Source organism: Ambystoma mexicanum, chromosome 9 (genome assembly GCF_040938575.1).
Source record: "Ambystoma mexicanum isolate Mex_15411 chromosome 9, UKY_AmexF1_1, whole genome shotgun sequence".
Classification (NCBI taxonomy): domain Eukaryota; kingdom Metazoa; phylum Chordata; class Amphibia; order Caudata; family Ambystomatidae; genus Ambystoma; species Ambystoma mexicanum.
The window spans coordinates 66,668,496-66,685,404 of NC_090931.1; the positions used below are offsets into that span (position 1 = coordinate 66,668,496).

General features: G+C 44.8%; 1 long non-coding RNA gene across 1 annotated transcript; it reads left to right on the plus strand.

Moving 5' to 3' along the window:
- Nucleotides 1-1,705: 1,705 nt before the first annotated feature.
- On the plus strand, nucleotides 1,706-12,498 carry LOC138489577 (uncharacterized). The gene is made up of 2 exons (XR_011274819.1): nucleotides 1,706-1,892; nucleotides 12,132-12,498. It is a non-coding gene; the product is annotated as an uncharacterized lncRNA (long non-coding RNA).
- The last annotated feature ends 4,411 nt before the right edge of the window (nucleotides 12,499-16,909 follow it).

Genomic DNA, 16,909 nt, shown 5'->3' on the forward strand with positions numbered 1-16,909 from the left:
CTCTCCAGCCCTAAAATCTCTCCACTGGTTCCTGGATGCTGCAAGGATCAAGTTCAAGACCCTCTGCATCATCCTCAAGGCTTTCCGGGGCCTGGGACCCTGCTACTTCTAACTCTCTCTCCCTAAATATCTCCCTGCTAGAGCCCTTCGATCTTCTAGCTTCAACTCTCTGCAGATCAGATGCTTTTACAAGCACAGCGTGGGGGGTAGATCTCTCTCCTCCGCAGGTGCCTCCTTCTGGAATGGACTCCCTGCACCTCTCAGACTTGAGCCAGATCTCCTTAAGTTCTGGAATCTTCTCAAGACTCTCCTTTTCTCTTCCTCATCCCTCCCCCCGCCCCTGCTAATGTCCGCTTCAGCCTCATTAACTGGCTGCCTGGTCCATTATGATTCTACCAGCACCAGGCCCTCCTTGATCAGTCTACCCCTGCACTTGGTCTCCCCTGACAACCCCCCACAACCTGTACTTGCCTTTTTGGGCTCCCTCCTCTTGCCTTAGCCGGTCTGGGCCTGCACCCATACTTGCCTAACCTCTGGAATTTTTCTGGAGACTCTGGAATTTTAAGCATTTCTCCGGGTCTCCGGAAAAGTCCCTTGAATCTCGGGAATTTTGAGATTCTTTACGGTTTCCGTCATATTCTCCACCTGATTGGCTGCCGGCGGTAGCCAATCGGGTGGAGAAGTGGGCTGGACCCGGAAGCGGCGTGCAATGTTTGTGCCCACTGCCCGCATCACCACTATATGAGGCCGCTGCTCCTTCAATGCGGCCCCCGACTGCCATAATTATAGTGCTTTCAATCCATTTAATTGTATTGAAAGTACTATTATTACGGCGGGGGTGCCGTGTTCATTTTGCTTACCATAGCACTGAAAATCATTCATTCAATGCTATAATAAGCAAAGTGAACGCGGCACCGCCGCTGTAATAATAGTGCTTTCCATCCAATGACATGAATTATTTTCAATGCTATAGTAAGCAAACTGAAGGCTACAACAACTGAGTTTACCTTTTTGAACTGAGTTTACCTTTTTGACAGGTGGGCGGGGTGTGTGGGCGGAGCTGTGTGCAAATGGGCAGAGTCTTGTGTGAACGTGGGCGGGGCATAGATCTCAGGAATTTTGATTTTGCCTGCAGCCCATTGATCACTTCCAGCCCGGTCCCTTGTACTTAGCACGAGGACCTTCTTTCCCCTGCACTCTCTGCATTCCCCTGGCACTGTCCACCTGGCCTCCCCTTACCACTCGCCTCACCCATGAGCCATTGTGCTGCCCTGACCAGCACTCCCCCCCCTCCCCCACACTTGCTACTACACTTGGACAATCCGAATGACACAAGGCCTAGGAGGACTGTTTTTGTTTTTCTTCATCCCTGTTTCCCCTCGCCTCCTCATGGCTTGTTGCGCCTTGAAACACCTTTGCGGCATAGGTGCACTATACATTCTCAATAAATAAATAAAAAATCCCTCTGCTTTCTTTTCTCTGTTCTTGGCGCGCTCCATGCCGCGCACTTTCATCTGCTTGTGTCCTTGGATTCCCCTCTTTTCTAAGCTCTGCACATTCTGATAGTTTCCTTTGCTCCACGCTGTAGTTTCTTAACCCTCTTCATCTCCCTCTCCCCCCTAAACCACCGCTCCCCCCTTCATTTTCTTAGTGCAATCTTCCCGCCTTGTATTCACACTCCCATGTCGCCCCTAGTGGTGCCAGCCCCAATTCTTCACGAACAGGAAACAAAAGAAGCGAACACCAGTGCATGCTTTCAATTAGTATGCAATGTTCGTTGCGGCTAAATCCGAGGAGTCGCTCTGTTTTGCAGAATGACGGCGTGGTCGACCCCATCTAAAGCTCAAGGGGACAAGCGCTCCAGAGCTGAGGATCCGGTGCCGAGGGGACAGGTCAGTATAAAGTGAGCTTCTCAGAAAGGAGCCTTAAATTGAAGGAATTTGCGTGGGAATGTGAATAAATATGGCAGAGGCGAGCATTGTTTACCGGGATAGCACCCCCCCCCTCCTCATGCGCACATGGAACCAGTGTAGGTAGGTCAGCCACACACCCCCACCCCCCCAGAGAGGAGATCCCCGCGGATAACGAGGGCCGTTGTTTCACAAAGATTGCCTCCTTAATCGGCTCACAGATCAAGGAGATGTGTTAAACATAAGCACACAAAGGCAAGCGCGAGATAAAATCACGATTGGGATTGAAACAATCGCTGCATTGATAACCCCCCTGTTGGCGCTTTACAATGGATGGAACTGGGAAAATAAATAGTTAAAGAGCGGAGCATCCCATGTTTAAACTCCCCTGCACCACAGTGGAGGCTAACACCGCGGTCTTTCTAAAAATACAACATCACCCACTTACACATCAAGCTCTCCAACCCCTCCGCACCCCCGAACCGTAAGCACTGCCTCCTGGCAACCATTGCACTTGGCTATTCTAACCCTACAGTACCCCCCCCCCCTTTTCTGCACTATCAGACACCCCTGTCTGTGCCTTAAACCTAGCACTTGCCACTTGCTGGCTGCACTTCCACTTGTTGTTATTCGTCTGTTCAGCACTTTCCACTTCTCCCCTCACCCCTGCACTTTTCCCCTCCCGCTCTCCCCTGCACTTGCGCATTCTGAATGTCACTGGGCCTAGTAAGATCGTTGTTTTGTCCTCCCTTGTTCCCCTCCCTTGCCTCGTTGTGCTCTGAAACACTAGTGTATGAGCGCCATACAAATACAAGATCAATATCAGTGACTTCAGGTCGCGGGGGTGGGGGTGAGGAGAGGGTGCATATTGCCCACACACATCTTCCTCGCCCCCCCCCAATGTAAAAGATCCTGAAGAGGTGAGAACATTTATGAGAGAGGAATCTGAGGGGGGGGTATCATGAACACATTGGCGACTCAGCTGCAGACTGGCGGTAGTGGTAAAAAGGACGTATTTGGAAATACTTGCTGCTTGTGAGTTGAGGTGAACTGGGAAGTAATTGTGATAACGGTGGCAGGAGTGGTTGACAGTTTTAAAACATACCATGATAGTGCTTGTCCACAATGGAGTCCAAGGCAACTACCAAAATGGGGAGAGATACACCCTAGCACTAAATCAGGCCGGGATCACATGTTACCACCTGCGGTAATGTTAATCAGGTTTGGTTGTGTTACCAGAGTTAATACCACAAACTCAGAAAGAGGCCTTAAACCAATGCATCAGCTCCTCATTTACCCAGCTGCTGTAGAGAGAGATTTAAAAAAAACTAAAGATGGCCGCCGGTGGATGGTCTTTATTCCAGATATTGGGGGTCATTACGAGTACGGCGGTAGGGGGTTAATGGCACCGGTAAGGATGCCGGTGCCGTTAACCCCCTACTGCTGCATTCTGAGGTCCCTTAGCGGGTCCCACTAAGGCCGGCTGGTAAAACCAGCCATCCTTAGCGGGAGCCGCTAAGGGACCAGGGAGCTAATAACGGGCCCGTAATTTACGGGCCCGTTATTTGCTCTTTCCCCATTCCCATTGAGCCCTATGGGGGCTCGAATGGAAATGGGGAATGGTTTTCAGAATGGGGACTTCCTGGGTCCTCCAAGGTTGGAATGACCCGGTAAATCCCCATTCTGAGAACCCGGACACGAGTTTGGAGGCAGCCATGGCGCTAATAGCTGGGGACCATCCTTGAAAGCTAATAGCTCCATGGCTGCCTCCAAACTCGTAATGACCCCCATTGTGTCAATGGCAGGGATGTCCTTTGGGGGTTTCCAGGGGTAGCAGCTACTAACCCCTAGACCTGTCCTTGCGACCCCATGGCCTCTGGACATAGAGGTAGAGCAGATATCTGTGTTGCAGCTAAAGGCAGTTGTGCATTCATTTAAATGTGCCACTGCTTTTTTTTTACCAGGAATCTAGATTTCGTTATCTGGAGAAATAACAGGGATGCAGGAAAAACCATGAAGCCACCATCACTAAAAGGTTGGCCGTCCATTTGTGAAGAATGCCTGAATGGTTGGGTTCAGAGGCGGGGCTGTTTGGGTAGCTCATACCCAGTACTGTAGCAACGGGAAGGGTATAGGGGCTATGTCTAGCTGGCTGGGAATGGGAAAAAGCAGCCTGCAGTACTCAGTGACAACACAACATGAACTCAAATCAGTGTTTCATCTGCTCTGCACATCCAGTGAGCCACTGGGTCTGTGATAGGAGGGTGTGCCCCAGTGGCTTCTGCCATCAATCCTGCCTGGGCACCGTGTGACCTGTCCCAGAGCTGCCAGACCTGCATCACAGGCGCACTGTAGATAGAGCCAAGGCGAGATCATTTACATGAAGTTTGCCTCTGCCTTTGAAGTAAGCCATCTGTTGCCTCCTCAAGCAAAACAAAATATATATTTGGAAGGATAGCTCAAGGGCAACTCACTTGCCTTGTGAACACGAGGATGCAGTGCAATATGGGTTCCGTTCCTGTTCCAGTGCTGAGAAGCAGGAGGAGGCTGGCAGTAACTAAGATATAAAGGACCAAAGAACATAATAAAATGGGCATTTTATAGGGGTGATGTCATTGAGCTGCCTCTGCCATTTACATTTTAAAATAAAAAAAATAACAGCAATCACTGTGACCTGCAACACATCCTTTCCCTCTATCTCCCATCTAACAAAAAAGAATGATGGGTTACTTAGCAAATTAGTAAAACAAAAAGGTGACTTCTGGAAGGTTTCAAATTATTCATAACCACTGGCACTGCTCTGGGCAACCCCCCAGACCATTGTTCTTCAGCCTGCCAAGCCAATATAGAAAGGGAAAGACCATATGCAAATCATGCTTGGTCCCATCCCAACAGGGGCAGTCCAGCTCAAACTGCTAGGCCGCATCCCTTCTGCAGGAGACCACAAGCATCGCCAGATGCCTTCAAGCATCATTGGGCGTCATGAGTGAGGAGTAGCCTAGGTCTCTAGGCCCAATAATACCAAAAAATGTGAGGTGCTCCATAGACTTCACTTGTAGGCATAGCGATGAGTGGAGAATCAAAGACAACACAAATAAATGATCTCTTCTGCCCAATTTCTACTCACTTATATATCAGTAAAAACAATTCCACATTAAATTACAACAATATTTTTTTGGTAGTGCTATGGTAAATTATAATGTGTCCAAAAACAGACACCAGTCACAAGGATAACTGAAATGACCACCAACGGAAAAATGCAATATTTTGAATATTCAGAACATCATAGCCAAGTCCATACTCTTTCATTCACAAACATACCTTGAGCCAGTCACACAACATGTCCACACACATCAACCCAATGTATTGACCAATAGTGTCACAGAAAGAATGCACCCACGGGTTCAAACGCAGTCCAAGTCATAATTATTTTTACATGAAAAATAAGAATACATAGATGAACAGACAGTTAATCATAAACCAGACTGCAATTCACTGGCAGAATATGATTCTAGATCTAAATCTTGATAAAGTGCAAACTATTGCCTAATAGCTTCAAAACAAGACATTTTGAAAGAACAAAGCTGCCTCATTCAGGTTGCCAGTTAATGTTGGATCTTCTTTTGACGTAACCTGATAGTCGAACTGCCTACTCCAGTTTTGGCTCTGCTGGCTCAAGCTGTTCTGATGAGCCCAGCCTTCTCCAGGGCCAAAGTTTCAACTTGTGTTGTAGAAGAACTACCTGTTAAAATTCAAGAGTGATCATATTGAAGGGGTAGACCTCGTATTGTTGGTAATAGACCAGATACTGCCGGTGGTCCAGAAACCTCTCAGAAGAAAGATCTTTAATGTCCCAGTGTGCAAAGAGCAGCAAAGTACATGGTCCTCTAATCTCTGATGCTCTTTGCACACTGGGACATTAAAGATCTTCAAGAATCATATTCTGCCAGTAAATTGCAGTCTGGTTTATGATTAACTGTCTGTTTAACTATGTATTTCTACTGGTCGTGTACAAGGAGCATCTCAGTGGCTGTGTTGTCAAATGTGCACACCTTTATTTGATGTATAGGAATGCAGACACAAGTGATCATGATTCAAGGGTGTTTATTTAAACAATATGCAGGTTGGAAAAACGCCTAATCTGAATCTAAGATGGGAGCACGTTTCGACCATCAAATGAAAGATAAGGCAGTCCTTGTGGCACCTGGTCAAAGTAGAAGAGCCTATTCTAAAAAGAATAAATGTCAGTCCTTACAACCAATATGGAAAAAGTTTCCCAGCACAAGCTGACAGTTCTTTGGCCACTATCAGGCTCTTCCATGGGTAAGTTTCTTTTCTATAAAAAAAGTCTCCTGCCTCCTGGGACCTGATGGGTCCCAAAAACAATAAAACAAAAGTTCCTTGTAAATGTGTGGTGGGTGGTGCCTTCACCCCTGGTCCCCCCCTTCCGGGCGCAACTCACAAAGTGTTTCTAACAGTATCAGGACCTTTGAGGTTTACGCATCTTGTGGTTCAGAGGGTCAGATACAACAAAACAAAAAGTCCTTTCTCGATTACACGCGGGGTGGTACTTTGTCACCGCTCGGTCCCCCTCTTCTGAACTTAGACTCGACTTGGATGTCCGCCTCCCTCCGCCGGGTTCACTCTGGCTTGTATTCTAAGATAGCTCTGTAACCAATTCTTCGTTACCTTCACGGTTTTAAATGTCCTTTTAACCAGTTCATGGTAAGCCTCTCTTTCTTGGGTTCATCCTTGTCAGCACTACTGCTCATTGAGGCATCAGTCTCCACCCCTTTTCTACACAATTTTGGGGTGTGGTTCTTCACCCCTTGACCCCACTCTTCTGGGTGCAGACCCCCCTCGAATCTCAGCCTCCCTTCACTGGGTTCACTATGGCTTTTCACACAATTTTAGGCTGATGGTTCTTCACCGTTGGGTCCCCCTCTTCCGGGAGCAGAATGCTCTCTATGGCATTGCTCTGCCGGGTTCACTGCTGCCAATCTTCTCTCTCAACATGCAGGATTTGTTTCCCTTAGCTTTCAATTACTTGTCGGTCAAAGACTTTCGACTGTACAGCGGATGTTGCTCAACCTTTGTAGGACCACTTTGACATTCTTGTTGCGGCTCTCGCACGGCTTTCTGGTTCTGCCAGAGTCTTTCACATGAGCACCCATGGGGCACCCGAACACTTTGCTGCTGGTCTTGAAGGTTTTATTTGCATCTTGTAGTTTCACCACTGGGTCTCCCTCTATCGGGCTCGGAACCTTCTTGAAGTTCTTCAAGGTTCTCCCTCTGCCGGGCTCGGGTCCTGCTTCCCAAAAGTCACAATTCTAACAAACATTTTTGGGACTACTAGTCCCAGAATGCATTGTGCCTATTTTGCTCCATTCGTTGCTCTCCGAAATGGCACTTTCTGTCTTTGGGAGCTGCCAAGCAAAAGGGGGATGTCTGTAGGAGGTCAGGGTCTCTCCCTTTGTCCCTCAGAGACCTGGGTTTACCCGCCTGGCCCAGGGGAAGAGTTTCACTGTCGGTACCACGAGGCAACCACAGCTTCTGGACGAACAGTTTCCTCCTCCACAATGCAATCTCCTCTCTGGTAGCAGGGCCAGTGTTTGGGTGGTTTTCTTCACCTCCTCCAGTCTTCCCAGGGTCTCTCCAGCTCACTAGGGCACTCTCCTGCTCTCCGGTACCTTCCGGCATCCCCGACTCACTCACAATGCTGTTCCTGGCTGCTGCATTTATACTCCCAGCTAGAGTTAATTGGAGTCAGGTGTGAATAGTTGTCCCTCCATGCCTTAATCTGCCTGACCTCGTTATCGGGACAACATGGAGACTGTCCATTGCCAATTGATTCCTATGGGTAATCCTCATGACTCTCATTTGCCTCTTTCTCGTCCCAGTCCTTGTGGATTTCAATAGGGGAATGAGATTATGGCAGTGAAAAAAAAAATATTGGGGCAAGGGTTTGATACAATCTTACTGTGCACTATTTTCCATTAACAGAATTTCTGGAGTACTGGCAGCGAAAAACCTCTAAAATGAGGAAACCATCCTCAGAGGTTCCTAATATATGAAAATAGCAAAATGAGGTTCAGAGAAAATATTTGCGCACAGTAAAATTTATTGTTTTTACAAGCATAACTTTCAGTGTCTATTAAAAGACCAGTCCATCCATCTACAGATTCTTGAATGTAGAAAAATTATGTTTATTCCATTTTCAAGAAACAGCCGACACGTGTTTCGACCAGCTTGGTTGTTATCAAGGCTGTGTAATATTGTAATTAGCAAATAAACATTATTCCAAATTTCTATCATCACACGATACTTCTGATTCAAGTCTTCTTTACAAATTGGCTGATAAAAATTGGCATATTCTTTAATTGGACAAAGATTTGGCACCTTTTTTGACTGATTATCCGAAATGAACCTTCACCAAAGCACCAACAATCAAACAAACACCAACAATCAAACACCAATCATGCCCATCCTTTTTGGATACATAAGTAAGAATTACTGAATCCAATTGGCTTCAACAAAGTTGCGGTTTCCACAAATGTGGGTACTGCAACCAATGCAAATATGCACTGGACAAATGTACAACTTTTAGAGGCTTTTCAGGCAAGGAAATCAAGATTTCTGAGTTTATTAATTGTAAAACATGTTTTGTGGTATATGACATTATATGTGTTTGCAGCAAATCATATGTAAGCAGCACTATAAGGCAGTTACGGATACGCATACAGGAGCATTTTGCTAGTCTAAGGAACGTAGATCTGAAACTCCCATTGGCCATACATTGGCAATCAGAACATCAGATGAACAATCAAGATGCTCTCCGTTTTGTGGGATTAATGAAAGTGAAGAAGGGTAAAAGGGGAGGTAATTTGCAGCTCTGACTGCGTAAAATGGAATCAAAGCGTATTTGTTTTTTACGTCTACAGAGCACAGCTTGAACACTGACCATGAAATGTATGTATTTTTATGAACAATAATATTTTTAATCTAATTGTAAACAGCACTAATATATTTAAGAAATCAACAATTAATATTTAGGATTGTTTTAAGATTGTATGAATGAGGCAATGTGCATTGTCTACAAGGGATAACTCTATTGTGCAGAAAGACACCAGTGAACCATTATATTTGTGAAGAATACATAATAATGACATTGACATTACATTGCTACCAATTAAAGACATGTTTTTGGCTGACCAACTCTATTGTAAACCTAATCTCACCATCACTATTGCACCTCAGCTATTACGTTTAGCAACAAAATCCGATTTTTGGGGATTTCATATTTAATAATGTAGTAATGGTTACTTTGCTTTACAATCAGGTACACACTAGCCTGATAATTTCAGTAAGCTAGGATGGAGTTCAATATTCATATTCTATGAGCATCGGATGTTGTACCGATCAACACACGCGCACTGATGCATTATTTTCTCTATGATGTGGTTTGTTGACATTGTGACATCACACGTAATTTTACTTGTGATGTCATCCCGTTTTTACGGCCTTCGCAAAGGAGGCTTATACAAATAATATGGCGTACGGGGTTTCCTCTTTGGATACACACCATTTGAGGCTATGAACATGTGAATAGGATCTAACCCTGGCAAATACCTCTTTTTGCTCTGATATAAATGGACCTCTAACCAGGTAACCAATGCCATTCAACATTATTGTTCGTTATATTGTTTCTCTCTTTTCTATATATTTGTTGAATATTATATAGGTCTTTGCATATTAGCTTTCTGGCATCAAACGCCACAATGAATCGCAATATTATGATTAATGGAAGTCATGCATGCAGATACTCAAAATGATTCCCACATAAGCACCATGCGGGCATGGATATTTTGCATATCAAGTTGAGAGGTAGAGTGTGCAATACCTGATGGCACAATATGTCTAATAAGGAAATGTAGACAATTTCTTACTGTATATTTAACCATCACAAGGTGGGAAGATGTTTCACTATTATTTAGTATATTTTTTCAATTCATTACAGGACGGTTGAACAATATCTGCTAAACAGCATCCAAAATTGAAGTGTGATTTATAACTACTCTACACATAACATTAACATTACGTTTAGGACCAATATTTAAGGTATGCCTACCTTTTCTCAAAGACTATTGGAAGCACATTGGAATTCTATTTTGGCCTATTATGCATTTATGAGGCCATTGTAAGGTTCGTAACAGATCATACTACTCACTTTTCAGAATTACAAGGATTGACTTCCAGTTTGGGGTAAGCCTCCAACAAGACCATCCATTAATTCTCTATCTGGCCAATGTTTTAGCATATCATATTCTCTGGCTTAAGGGGAGCTATCCCTATGACTATCTCAAATTCCAACTGTGCATGTCATTTGTCTTTAGTACACACTATATTGTCTTCATCACATCCTATGGCAACTCACATTACTGTCTAATGCACATGGGTGGATCAGTGTTTCTGCACACTAGAGTTTCCTTCAGTGATCCGAGTGTGTAAGATTCATACCCTCAATATGTCCTTTTCAAGATATACGACATCCTGTTTGTTTGTTGTTCTTCAAGATGTGATAATAATGGCGATCATTATCTGAATATTTTTTCTTTCTTCTGTGATATCATTAGCATGATGCAGGTCCCTTTTTCGTTTGCAACTTCTGATGTAGTATGTGCAATTATTTCATTATATAAATGTTTTGCTTTCCAATATGTTCTGACATGGATCTTCTATTCTTATGCTTGGTATTCAACATGTTTTTTCACATTTGGAATAATGTTTATTTGTTAATTACAATTTTACACAGCCTTGATAACGACCATGCTGGTCGAAACACGTGTTGGCTGTTTCTTGAAAATGGAATAAACATAATGTATCTACATTGAGGAATCTGTACATGGATGGATTGGCCTTTTAATAGACACTGAAAGTTATATTTGCACAAAAAATACGTTTGACTGTGCACAAATATTATCTCTGAACTTCATTTTGGGATTATGGCAGTGGTAGTGTTGTGGAGAGGTACAATTTGTATTGGGTTTTAGAGGTAATTTGGAGTTTCCCTGTTGTTTTATCCATCTTTTCCATAAGGGAAAGTGGTAGTGGGGTGGGATTTTGGTGACAACATCCCAAAAAGACCGCTGGGATATCGGGTAGGGGTGCATTGGAAAAAATGGGATACTGCGTCTCACCCAAGGGTGCTCCTCTTGCAGTCTCCAAGGACCCCCTTCCCAGGTGACCCTCGCCCACTCGTCCACCCCATGATTGGTATCCAAGAGCTATGGTCACCTGAACAAAGGATCCCCGGGAATAACTTGGGAGAAACGGCTCAGGTTTTTCATAATACTCAGAGTCAGCTGTCTGGGTCTGAACCTTCCTGTGGCCACCGCTGTGCTTCTTGGAGCATTGCTCCCCATCAAGTCACCACCTCTGCCTGGACCAGTAAATGGTGCATCTTGTATGTGTGGCAATGGCATGCAACACAAATGTGACTGTACACATTCACAGTATCTTCCATGTTTATCGTCCATTTGGTGTGACAGACATGTCGCAGTATCACAGAATTGTGTCCATGTTTTCACAATCCCCCATTACCAGGCCTGGTGGACATGAATGAGCAACAATGACTGTGCATAGATGCATGAGGCCTTCTTCCCGAAGGGACGAGATGTGGATGCCCAATAGTTGTCTCTGTGTAGTACATTCCACATATGGAATGCCAATAGAGCAGTGGCCATGCAAGCATGCCTTTGACAGTTCCATGTTGCAGTCTCTTCACACATGTTTGCAAGGCATGTGAGTGTGACCAGAAACATATCTTGTGGGGGCAATGCATCAATGGTGTATGGGGATATCATGGCTACACATATGCCTGCATGAAATTTGGGGTCATCAGATGTGCAGGTCACACTACCACATGTTGCCAAAAGAAAATATCTGAATTGGGTATGGGATCACAGATGATGCACAGTCCTTCATCCTTCCACTGATGGGTTTCACTGCCACTGATGTCCAGATGTATGTAATTACCCTCAAACCCACAGACCATGCCATGTTGCACAGCCTGATATGCTCAGCCATGACTGCACATGTCAGTGAAAGCCATTCATATGTGATCTACAGCTTGCAGTATGCACAGTCACAATGTGCGATGTATATGCGTCCTGCTATTTTGTGTACTCATGCATCGAAATGTTATTGTCTGTCCATGTGCAGGTGATGATGCAGCAGATGCAGATGTGTAGGAGGAAGAGGAGGTGGTCATGCGACAGACCACCAGTAGAGGCCGGGTGTCTGATGCCATGAAAATCCACAGGTGCTACAGACACCGCTCAATCGGGTTTCCAACTCTTCCAACACTGGTCACAGGCTGGCCAAAGATGGAAAATGACCTGGGGACAGGAGAGCTCCAATTTGCATAAACATGAAGATGTCCTATTAATTTAAAAGGACTCTTATAATGTATGCATTGTTTTCAGCAACCAAAAGTCATACTGCCTTCATTTATGTGTCATTTTCTAGATCATTTCCAGGTGATTTTGTTAAAATAAAATTCATCCCCCTGCGATTTAGGGAATTGTAATGGCCATTTAAAAGGTGTTCCTGGCTGCACTGAACATGTCCGGAATTTGAGAATTGGCATGCTGGTGGAGGTAAACTTAGGAATGTGGGGGGTAAATTGCATGTTCCTAACTAATATGCATTTTGTAAAAATGGCAGAAAATTGCCAAATGACTGTGTAACATAGTGCAGACCTGGCTGTAATTTTATTAAATTCCCCATGATGAGTTGAAATGGAATATATATATACATTATGGCAATTACTAGTAAATTATAATGTTTTGCCACAGAACTAGTTTTTGCCAAAAAAAGCTGACATTGAAACAAAAGGGGATTTCAAATGGGAGTTCCTATATGTCTGTTCCAGACTCCTGAATCACTCCTTAGAGACAGGCTGGATTTGGATGGAGAGAGAAGGGTAACTGTCTAATTCTGGTTGCAAGAACTCTTGCAGGGCACTGCCCAATATTGAGATCTTGATGGTGTCGTCACTGGTATATAAAGTGGATGCACTATCATAGAAGGGGGAGAGCTGCAAAAAATGACAATCTAATAGCCGCAAGGAAACACCAAAGGAGAGTGCTGCATATTCATCTCGGTGGAACTGTCTATTGCTAGAGAGGCCTTTAAAAGCTGATTTGGCCCTATGATGAAGAGCCGGGGACCATCCTTGAAAGTGGAGTGACCAGACATGTGCCCTGTCCTCCAAGAGGGTCCTGAAATGCAGCTGACTATCCTGAATTTTAAACAGAGGTTTTCAATGAAAGTAGAATTGAGCCCTTTGAAATCAAAAGGTGGGGGAATCTTCTGGGCTTAAATCCTTTCCCTTTATAGTGGGGTGTGGGGATGCAATACTGTGTATATCCTTAGTCTATTTAACTAAAAATATTGATTTAATTAATTCCCCTTGGCAGAATGCCACAGGGTGATTTTTATTAAAATTCAAAACTAACAAAGCTCATACCCAGTGTGTGCTGAAAACTATAGACTGTAATGTAATTGGGTAATCCTATTTTGCCTGTAAACCACAACTTTTTTTGGAAGAGGGGTGTCTTTGTCCCTAAACACAGGCCTTTAAGTGGAGGGGGGTCCGAAATGCAGAGTTCTATAATCATCCCAATTGTTCTGTCTGACATCCCCTACACAGACCAAAGTAGGGGGTGGGGGGTATACAAAACCAACTGCTAAATCACCCTGTGTTTATTTTCCAGCAAACGTGTGGGTCAAATAATAATTGGCATGTACATTTGTACAAATCTGTAAACCAAACTGCTAGCCTTTTAAGCGTGCAGGAAAATCAAAATTGCACAGCATTGCATAACAAGAAGTTTAATTGTGAGCCACAAAGAAGATGACGTGTGTAGTTTAGTGCGATCTCCATTATCTATCATACAAATAAATACAAATATATGTGCTGTACACCGGCCTGGTTCTTGGCTCATTGGTAGCTCAGGGGAAGGGATCTGAGGGGAATTAGATGAATCAGAAATAGAATAGGGCTGAACAAAGAACTGACATTAAACAGTTTGTTGTGGGGCACCTTGACTGGGGAGGTAAGGAACTCCCTGTGGCAAGAGGGGCCTCTGAATAAACCATCACAGGATGGACAGATTTCGTTTTTTCACCCCTGTCCGGATTGGACACATATTGCTTTTTTTCATTGGAAATTTGATTTGCGAGGCCTGTAGTTGCCCTCTTGAGGCCTTTGTGAGTGAAGGTCTGGACATGCAGCAATGTACATTGGTGTCAACTGGCATAGTTCACTTGACTGAAACAGAATCACACATACAGGTGCAGATCACATTAAACATTGACAGACATATGTGCAGTATGCATGAATTAATCCTATAGTTCGTGAAATGGTGAAATTCATTGTCCCATGTTGTTGCAGGGATCCTGACTCATCCTCTAACTGCACTCCAGGAGAGGTCCACCCAGCACCCTTTCACTTCCCTAGTCCCCTGACCTCTGCTGGACACTGTCCATCCATTCCCAAAGGCAGAAGCACAGAGTTAGGTGGTGATGATCAGGGAATCACATCAGGACTGCTAGGCCGGCAGGTAAGGCTGTGCAAAGTAAATCATGTTGATGGCTGGTTAAGTGTGCACCACAATATTGGCATAGAGTGGCACATGTAGGGTTTGCATGTTTCATGTGATTTTCGGTTGGTGACTGTCAGTGCAAATGTGAGTTTGTCCACATGTCTGTGTGTGTATGTTCCCTTGATCATCCACGCATGTGCTTTGGGTTTACGGTTGCACATCTGCAATAGACAGCAGACTCAGGAGGTTGTGTGGTTCTTACCCCATTGAGCCATTGGCCGTCTTTGACACATTGAATAATAGCATCCACAACCTCAGACTCAACTCTCTGGCCATCATGGACCCTGTATTATGAATGTTCACCTCTTGCCTCACTGATTGTGCTCAAGTCTTCTTCCAACTACCCTTCTCCTCTAATCCCCGCATCTCCTACGGGGTCCTGGAGGTGTACTCACTATCCACTCTACTCTTCAACCTGTGCCTGAGCCCACTTCCCACCCTTATAGCTCACATGACCTGTCCTGCTACAACTACACATATTACACACACGCATCCATTCACAGATCCCAAAGACCTCGGCTACTCCCCATCGTGACTTTGCCTCTGGAAACACAGATTTCCAAACACTGACTGGCAACTGGACTCCTCCATGAATACTGTTGGAAGCGGAATCATGTTTGCAGTGACACTGCACTCTTCCACTGTGCCACCCCCTGCCTTCGCTCCGTAGTCCACACTTCCACGGCATCCAGCTCAGTGAAGTAACTGTGATGCAGCATGGATTCTGACTGATCACTCTGTCATCACGGGGACACTGCTTGTAGATCCTGTTATTTACACCTCTACATCCCTTGGCTATCCTTCCCTCACAGAGTCACGTCATTGTTTGCAATCATCCGCTCACGTCTAGACTGCTCTTATTCCGTGTATGTGTACGGCCCTCCCTATCATTCCATTAAGCTACAGCAGAGCCTGAGCAATGCAGCCTGCCTCATCCTTGCCCTCACCACCAGGGTACACATGACTCATGCACTCTGTGTGCGCCACTGGTATTTTGAGGTAAGCAGGTATCTTTTTGTTATACATACTGCTTTGCATCTCCTAATGTATGCAAATAAACGGCTGCATTTTCCGTTCAGGTTCCTCTTCAGATCAGACACTAATAATAGTAGAGCTGGAAGACAAGGCAGAGAGGAGAGGTAGAGAGAGACAATGGGCCGATTCATGGAACCTTTAGCACAGTGCAAAGTGCCAACAAACACCCTGATTCCCCTGGGCGGTGCAACATGTATTTTTGCAGTGCAACGTGTCTTTGCACTGGTGCAAAGTCACTTTGCACCAGGGGCCCCCAGTACGGGGGGGGTCCGGGGCCCGAGCCCCCCGGCAAAATCAAGTTGGGGCTGAGCCCCCCCCGGCCGGAGATAAGTGATGCAGCATCGATGGCCATTTCCATCGATACTGCATCACTTCTCTCCAGCAGGGTGTAATCGCGAAAATGTGCGATTAAGCCCTCCCCTCTAGGACTCATTGGTGTATGGTCCTGGAGGGGAGGGCTTAGGGCAGCGGTATTCAAACTGTGGGGCGCGCCGCTCTGGTGGGCCGCAGCCTCATGCCCAGGGGGGGCGCGCATCCACAGTTTGAGAAAATAAAAAAGGATAAATAACCTCAAGGCTCCATTAGGATCCTATTAATGAAGACAAAAGAAAAAGCGCACACCTTCTTTTGCCTTGATGATGGTGTGTGCTTTTTTTTTGTCTTCATGAATAGGCTCCTAATGGAGCCTGAGGCCCCACAAAGGCCCGGCCTCTGTCACACTTTGGGTGGTGGCAGCAGGGTCGGATTGGCCCCTGGCCGGGCCGAAATAGTCCCTGGGGAGTAAGGGCCGGTTTCAGGCCATGCTTGGGCCGGTTTGAAAAAAAAAATCAGAAAAATTCATTTTTTTCAAATTTATTTTTTCATTTTTTATTCTTCGAAAACCTTTCATCCTTCTTGGGTCGATATAAGTACCAACACAGGTTGGGTGATATTGTATGTTTATTTGTTCTATAAAAAAGAGCTTAAGGGTAAGTGCTATATAATACCATATTATCATGTGGCCTTGGACGTCTGCTTGGAGTCACAGTATTTTGACAATATGAATCTATAAACACAGATATTAATGATACATATGGTGATCCATTCTTGTGTGAAATGTATATCACCTTAGTGAAATCATAACCATATTTTTCATAGTGTAGTTTACTTAGGAACAATGCTATTTGATGCCACTTCCTATTTTGTCAAGGGGTGAAAAGTTGTGTTTCATCGCTTCCCGGGATGTCACTTTGGTGTGGGGTCAAATGATATAACTTCTGGTGATATCATCAGAGGTCAATTGTCGTGAGGCGAGGG